Source organism: Anolis carolinensis, chromosome 4 (assembly GCF_035594765.1).
Source record: "Anolis carolinensis isolate JA03-04 chromosome 4, rAnoCar3.1.pri, whole genome shotgun sequence".
Classification (NCBI taxonomy): Eukaryota; Metazoa; Chordata; class Lepidosauria; order Squamata; family Dactyloidae; genus Anolis; species Anolis carolinensis.
This window is the reverse complement of record NC_085844.1, coordinates 193,021,480-193,029,342: the sequence shown is the minus strand read 5'-3', so window position 1 is coordinate 193,029,342 and position 7,863 is coordinate 193,021,480.

The window sequence follows — 7,863 nt, the reverse complement described above, 5'->3', positions numbered from 1 at the left end:
AATACCACAATCAACAAAATAACAAAAAGAAATCCAGAAAGGAAGACATCAGTACACTCCCCAAAAATTTCAAAATTTTTAAAAAAGAATCAGATCTACAAGATGCATGGGGAAACCATAATTTAGAAGAAAGAGATTATATGTTCTACTCTCATAGACATCAAAGCTGGTCCAGAATTGATATGATCTGGACCACTAGCTCCCTGGTAACTAAAATTAATGAGATAAAAAATTGGGCCAGAGATCCATCAGACCACAGACCCCTATCAGTGATAATTAATCAGAAATGAAGAGCTCGGAGATGGCAATTAGATGATAATTTGATAAAGACAGAGAAAAATATAGGGAAGAATAAAAATGTATTAAAATAATATTTCAGCCACAATGACATATCTGAAATGAAGTCACAAATAATGTGGGATGCTTGCAAGGCAGTAATGTGTGGCCACTTTATTCAGCAAGTCGCAGTGAAAAATAAAAGGAGGAATAGAGAACTGAATCAGATTAATAAAGCAATTGATGAAAAAGAAAAAAAATGAAAGAAACTCCAGAAGATCAATTAATAGTAAAGAATTTAGAGATATTGAAGAAACAGAAGAATAATCTGCAGATGAAACAATTAGCAAAACAACTAAAATTTGTAAAACAATATTCTTTTCAAAATACGAATAAACCGGGAAGATGGCTGGCAAGAAAGACCAGAAAGAAAAAACAAGCTCAACAAATTATACAAATTAAAAAGGGAGAAAAACCTTGACCTCAGATAAAGAGATTGTGGATGAGTTTAAAAACTACTATGAACAATTATATACCAAAGACAAGATGCGAAAGAAGATATAGTAGAATACTTGGGGAAATTAAAACTACAAAAGATAACTGACGAAGAGAGAGAACAATTAAATAGAGAGATTTCAGAATAAGAGGTCTACAAAGCAATAAAGACGTTGGATTCAGGTAAATCTCCAGGACCGGATGGTTTCACAGCAAGCTTCTACAAAGTCATGAAGGAAGAAATTACACCCTATTTGAAGACTATATTGAATCAGGTTCTAAATCAAAAAGAGATTCCAGAAACATGGAAATCAGCGAATATCATCATGCTACACAAAGACAATACAGATGTATTAGATGTCAAGAATTACAGACCCATTTTGCTTTTAAATATAGATTACAAAATTTTTACAAATATTATGGCCAACCGGTTAAATCTTTTTCTGAATGAGTGGATTTGAGAGGATCTGTCACGATACAGACTCCTCTTAAAGAGCCACACACAATAAATAAAGTTAGCAAATGTTTATTAAATGATAAATCGAAACACTTAACTTTAGTGTTTCCACCAAAAGTAAACGTCTTTGCTTCAAGAAAAGGCACAAAACAGGAACAGAAAGATAACCCGGATTATCTAGCTTGATAATCCGGTTCAAATGTAACCAAAACGTTCACTGAAACAAGCGCCATGCTATGCTGTGGCACAGAGATTCAGGGAAGCACCAAACGCTCTTAAATAATGAGTGCAAACGATACCGTTGTCAAAAGCCAAGCCAAGTTCAAAAGCCAAAAGGTGCCAAAAACACCAAGCCAGGAGCAAACACTGTCGTCGTTAGGAAGCAGACTGGATTCAGAAGCCAAAGGGGAGCCAGAAACGCCAAGCCGAGAGCAAACACTGTCATCGTAAGGAAGCAGGCCAGATTCAGGAGCCAGTGGAAGCCAGAAACGACAAACCAGAAATGCCAAGTCGGAATCAACAAGCCAGGAGCAAAACGTCGTCAGGAGCCAAACTGTCTTCAGGAGCCAGGAAAACCAAGCCAGGGACGCCAACCCAGGGACGCCAAAGCAGGAACGAACACTGTCGTGAGGAACCAAACTGGATTCAGGAGCCAGGAACACTAAGCCAGAAACGCCAAGTCAGGAACGTCAAAGCAGGAATCAATCCAGATTCAGAACACGAAGCTGTACAGCCAGGACCCAAGGAGAACAGGCAGCGACAAAACAATGTCCCAAAAACGACACCTTGCCTTCTGCAAGGGACCTTCACTTTCAATTCCACTTTTAACTTACACCTTGGAGTCTGATGATGATGAGGCCTCCGCCCTGTCATCATTATCCACAGCTGATCTTGATCTCATATGTGAACCTCGCCCACCAGCCCTCCAATCACTCCATTTTTGTTCAAGACTTAGATCTCCCCATGTCTCTGGTGTACCTCCTGGTGCATGCCAGTCTCCCGATGCACCCTCAGAAACTGGTGCTGCACACACATTTACTTGAGTCCAACCTGCAGCTTCTTCCATCCCACTCTCAGACCCATCATCCCCAGAAAAACCTTCAAACATTTCATCTTCCGTGGGAGCAGTAAGTATATCACGAATCTTCTTTCTTTCCTTTTCCTCATCTGACTTTCGCTCCCGAGTTGACCTCTTAGTTCCCCTACTTTCTGTTAACCCATCATCTTCCTCCATTGAGTCCTCCTCACTAGAGAAGCCTTCAAACGTCTCCTCATCAGTAGGAGCCATAAGTATTTCCCGAATCCATTTTTCTTGCTGTTCCTCATCAAACATCTGCTCAACATTATCCCTTTTCCTCCTACTAGCAATTTTACCAGTAGTACCAGAACTGCCCCTTGGTGCAACTACAACAGGATCAGATGGGTTTATTCCCAAATGGACAATTAAAAGAAAATGTAAGGATGGGCAGAAAACTTCAGAGGAACAATAGCCCTCTCAGAATTGGAATCAATTTGGAACAAAAAATTAAAATAAACATACGCTATGGATTTGAAAAAGAACTGGTTAAAGATGTTTCACCATTGGTACATCATGCCAAGGAAACTAAGCCTAATGTATAAGGATACACACACAAAAACTGCTGGAAATGTAAGGACCAAGAGGGTAATTTTTTTCATATGTGGTGGACTTGCAAAGAAGCAAAAAAAAAAAAATTGGGCATGCCAACACATTTTTAAGTTTAAATTCCCCATGAAACCGGAATATTATCTATTAGGTATAACAGACTTGAATATACAATTAGACTCTAATGACGATATTTTATTTGTTTATATGACCACAGCCGCTAGAATTAGTTATGCAAAACAGTGGAAGCAGAAGACAATACCAAATTTAGAGGACTGGATTCAGAAAGTAAGAGAGATCAAGGACATGGATAAATTAACAATTTTACTAAAGAAAAACTTGGGAAATCTGATTCGATACACAGACTGGTCCAAGGTAGAGGAATATGAAAGAAAGGGAAAATAAATAGTACACCAAAGGCTGTATTTTTTCTTTTCTTTTTTTATTTATAACAACTGAGAAACAAGAAGAACCGGTTTACTTTCGGTTAAGGTTAAGAATCTACACCCTCAACAAAGAACACTGATGAAGAGCAAAAAACAAAGCCACAAAGACACAAAAGGCTAGATGGAACTCAATATCAAAACTTTTTTTCCTTTTTTTCTTTTGCATTTTTCTTTATTTTTCTTAATTCTTCATTATGGATTTCCTACTACCCTATCACTACATTGTTCCCACACTTTACCTGTAAGAGAAAAAATCCCTACCCTTCCCCCTCCTTTTTTCTTTTCTCTCTCTTCCCCTGTCCTCTCCCTCCCCATTTCCCCTTTTTACCAGATGATAGATAGATAGATAGATAATGTAAGGATAATTTTAGACTTAATTGAATATTACAAAACCTATTCGCAAAAAGAAGTGGCCTTTATGGCACTAGATGCAGAAAATGCCTTTGTTAATTTAAATTGGGATTTTTTTCAAAGTTTTGTTACAAGAATTAGATTTTGGATTTCAATTTCAAAATGCAATCGGGGCAATATACAATCAACAAAATGCCAAGATCTCAATCAATGGACAGCTTTTGGCAGATTTCATAATAAGTAAGGGCACAAGACAAGGGTGCCCCTTATCACCATCAATTTTCATATTGGCCATGGAAATCTTACTAAAGAATGTGAGAGAAGATAAAAAGTTAAAAGGTACAACAATAGGGAACTAGTGTTACAAAATCAGAGCCTATGTGGATGACCTTATATGTATGGTAGAAGAACCTAGAAAAAATATACAGTAATGGCTCAGGAAAATCAAAGAGTATGGAAAAGTAGCAGGCCTAAAGATAAACAAGAAAAAGACAATGATTTTAACCAAAAATAAGATAAAGAAGTATCAAGAAAAATTCAAAGAGATATCGGACTTACAAATAACAACAAAAATAAAGTTTTTAGGCCTGGTTATCTCAGCCAAAAATGCCCAACTATGGAAAAACAATTACGAGTTGAAGTGGAAAGAAATAAGAAAAGATTTAGAAAACTGGAAATGGCTAAAACTAACTCTAATAGGAAGAATAGCGGCGATAAAAATGAATTTATTACCTAAAATGTTATATTTGTTTCAAAATCTTCCCATAATCAGGAACTTTAAAAATTTTAAAGAGTGGAATAAGGACATATTGAAATTTGTGTGGCAAGGGGAAGAGCTCAGAATAAAATTTGTAAACAATTTAAATTTTGGATAATAGAACCATTGATTTATACAGGACTTCAAGGGCCATCTAGTCCAATCCCCTGCCATACAAAAACACACAACTAAAGTACTCCTGAGATATGTCCAACCAAGTCTACTTAAAAACCTTCAAAGAAAAAGAATCCATCATCCTTCAAGGCAGACATTTTCCCTGTCACAAAGCTCTTACGTAAGTTATTAATGTTTAGGTGGAATGTTATAATTTAAATCCATTGGATTGTGTTCTAATTATTGAAGTGGCAGAAATCAAGCTTGATTCAGCTGCTATAAGACATGCCTTCATATATATTAAATTTGCTATCATATCGACTCTCAATATTATATCATCTAAGCTAAGCATTAGGTAAAGGTAAAGGTTTCCCCTGACGTTAAGTCCAGTCGTGACCGACTCTGGGGGTTGGTGCTCATCTCCATTTCTAAGCCGAAGAGCCGGTGTTGTCCAAAGACACCTCCAAGGTCATGTGGCCGGCATGACTGCATGGAGCGCCATTACCTTCCTGCCGGAGCGGTACCTATTGATCTACTCACATTTGCATGTTTTTGAACTGCTAGGTTGGCAGGAGCTGGGGCTAACAGCGGGCGCTCATTCCGCTCCTGGGATTTGAACCTGGGACCTTTCGGTCTACAAGTTCAGCAGCTCAGCACTTTAACACACTGTGCCACCACCAGGGGCCCAAGCTAAGCATACCCTACATCTTTCCTCATAGTTCTTGGTTTCCAGACCTTGTTTTTCATTTTGGCCACTCTCTTTTGGATGTGTTTCAGCTAGTCAATACTCTTTTCTGTGAAGCCCAAAACTAGATAAATAGTCCAGGTGAGGACTGACTAAATTAGAATAGGATGGCACTACTGGACAATATACAGTACTCCTGTTGATGCATTACATAATTCCACAGCTTTTTTGGGGATGCGGGGTACTGTATTACATTGTTCACTCATGTTTAGTAAAACTCCTAAATTCTCTTCTTATGTATGCTGTCAAGATAAGCATCACCCATTCTATATTTGTGTATTTCATTTATCCTGTCTAAATGTAATACTTTACATTTATCCATACTGACATTAAATTTGCTAGTTGTGGTTCAGCTCTTCAATTTGTCAAGGTCATATTGAATTCTGATTCTGTGCTCTGGAGTAATAACTAGTTAGCTACCTCCCATAAACTGGGGTCATCTGCAAATTTGATAAGCATGCCTTCTGTTCCATCATCTAAGTCATTTATGCTCACACCAGAAGTGGCTTGTAGTTTCTCAAATCGCTCCTGACATGAAAAAAGTCATTTATAAACATGCTGAACAACACTAGACCCAAGAAAGAACTCAATAGTTTCCAACTACTTACTTCTGTCCAGGAAGAAGAGAAACCACTAATGAGCACTCCTTGGATTCATATTCTTATATCTAATGTATGATTGTTGTGTGCTATGTCCTATAAAATGTGCTAGATATAATATATTATTATGCATATAACTATTTAGCTGTCCTTCTAATGGAAATTATTTTTGTCATCTGTATTTGATTTTGCTTTTAGCCTACTCTTGAGTGCAGTGGATGACTCTACATTAATTTAGATTATTTTTCTTGCCACAACTTTGTTTTGTATGGAACTCTGAGATCTTTGCTAGTTTTGACCCCAGATGATCTTGATTTTGCTATCTTGCTGCCTTACAACAATATTTAACTCTATACTATAGTTTATCTAAATCTTGGACTACTGTCTACTGGAAATGTGTAAAAAAATCAGAAGTCATCGTAACTCGGATCATTTTCAGATGTTTCTGACATACAGCAAGTATTATGACGTGCCAAACATTAAGAAATTGAAGCTTAAGATGCCTTTGATTCTTAAGGCTCAATTCTTTTGGAAGTCCCTGTGATGCAGTTAAAATTCACGGGGCAACCAAGCCCTGCTGAGAAGCAAAGCCTCAGCATGTTGGCATGCCTTTCAGCCAATCAGGGCTGACAGAGGAGGGAGGGGGAGGTGAAGCGGCCTCCACTTTGCCTTTAAATTGCAGAGTGCGTGGCAGGAAGCACTATTCGTAGTCATATTCTGAGGGGAAGGTGGAGGTGGAGGGTAGCAATGAGCTCAGGCAGACAGAGAGAAGAAGACCCTAAGACATCAAAGAAAAGGAGAAAGAAAGAAGGCAGTCACTAAGTTTGGAAGAAGGAAGAAGAAAAAAGGAAGAGAGTTGCTAATTTATTTATTTATCTGTGCACTGGGCTCAGGGGCAGCATGACACATGCTAGCCAGGGCTTGAGTTCTAGCTGGTGGCTGGTTGTAGCAAAAAGGGGCTACCAGCACTTTGAAATTATTTTTAATTTGAATTTAATTTTTCTAATCTTAGACTCAGTATTCCAGCAGCAAACCAAGCCAAAAAGTTCTTGATTATTATAAATAATAATGCAGCAGATTAGCTGGTCTCAAAGTCAAGCAAGCCATTGCCAAACTCTGTTATCTTATGTCATTGTATAATGACATATAATGCAATAATAATATTATGCGGAAACTGACTGGCAGTGCATGGGGTGCAGATCCACAATTAAGAAGAACATCAGCCCTGGCCTTGTCTTACTCAACTGCTGAGTACGCCTGTCCTGTTTGGCACAAGTCTGCCCATGCAAAGCAGGTGGACATACCACTGAACGAAACATGAAGAATAATCACAGGATGCCTTAAACCTACACCTGTTGATAAACTCTATAGGCTAGCTGCCATTGCCCCTCCTGACGTGCGATGGGAAGTTGCTGCTAACTGTGAGAGAAATAAGGTCGAACATTGTGAAAGCCACCCACTGCATGACTATCAGCCTCCTCCCAGTAGACTCAGGTCAAGAAGGAGCTTCATGAGAACCACCACTCCTCTTGATGTCCCCCCAGCAACAGCAAGGGTGTCCCTCTGGGCAGCTAAACCAGGAAATCCCAACTGGATGCCCCCCATGAGGGTCTGCCTCCAGGGGCAAACCAAGAATGGGCAACTTGGAAGTCCCTGAACAGACTCAGAAGTGGAGTGGGCAGATCAAAAGACAACCTGGTAAGATGGCACTACCTGGAGGAATCCTCCACCTTGTGTGACTGTGGAGCAGAACAAACAACTCCTCATATGTATGGTTGCCCACAATGCCCTGCCTCATGCACAGAGGAGGAGTTGTTTAAAGCTACGGGCAACGCGGTCGCTGTTGCCCGCTTTTGGTCCAAAACTATTTAGCTGTTTGTGATTCCTTTATTTTATCACTTCTTAACTTATTTATTATGCAATGCTTTTGACACAAAATAAATAAATTGTATAGAAAATTCAATGAGATGCATCTTGTATTTTTTTAAATTTTGTTTAA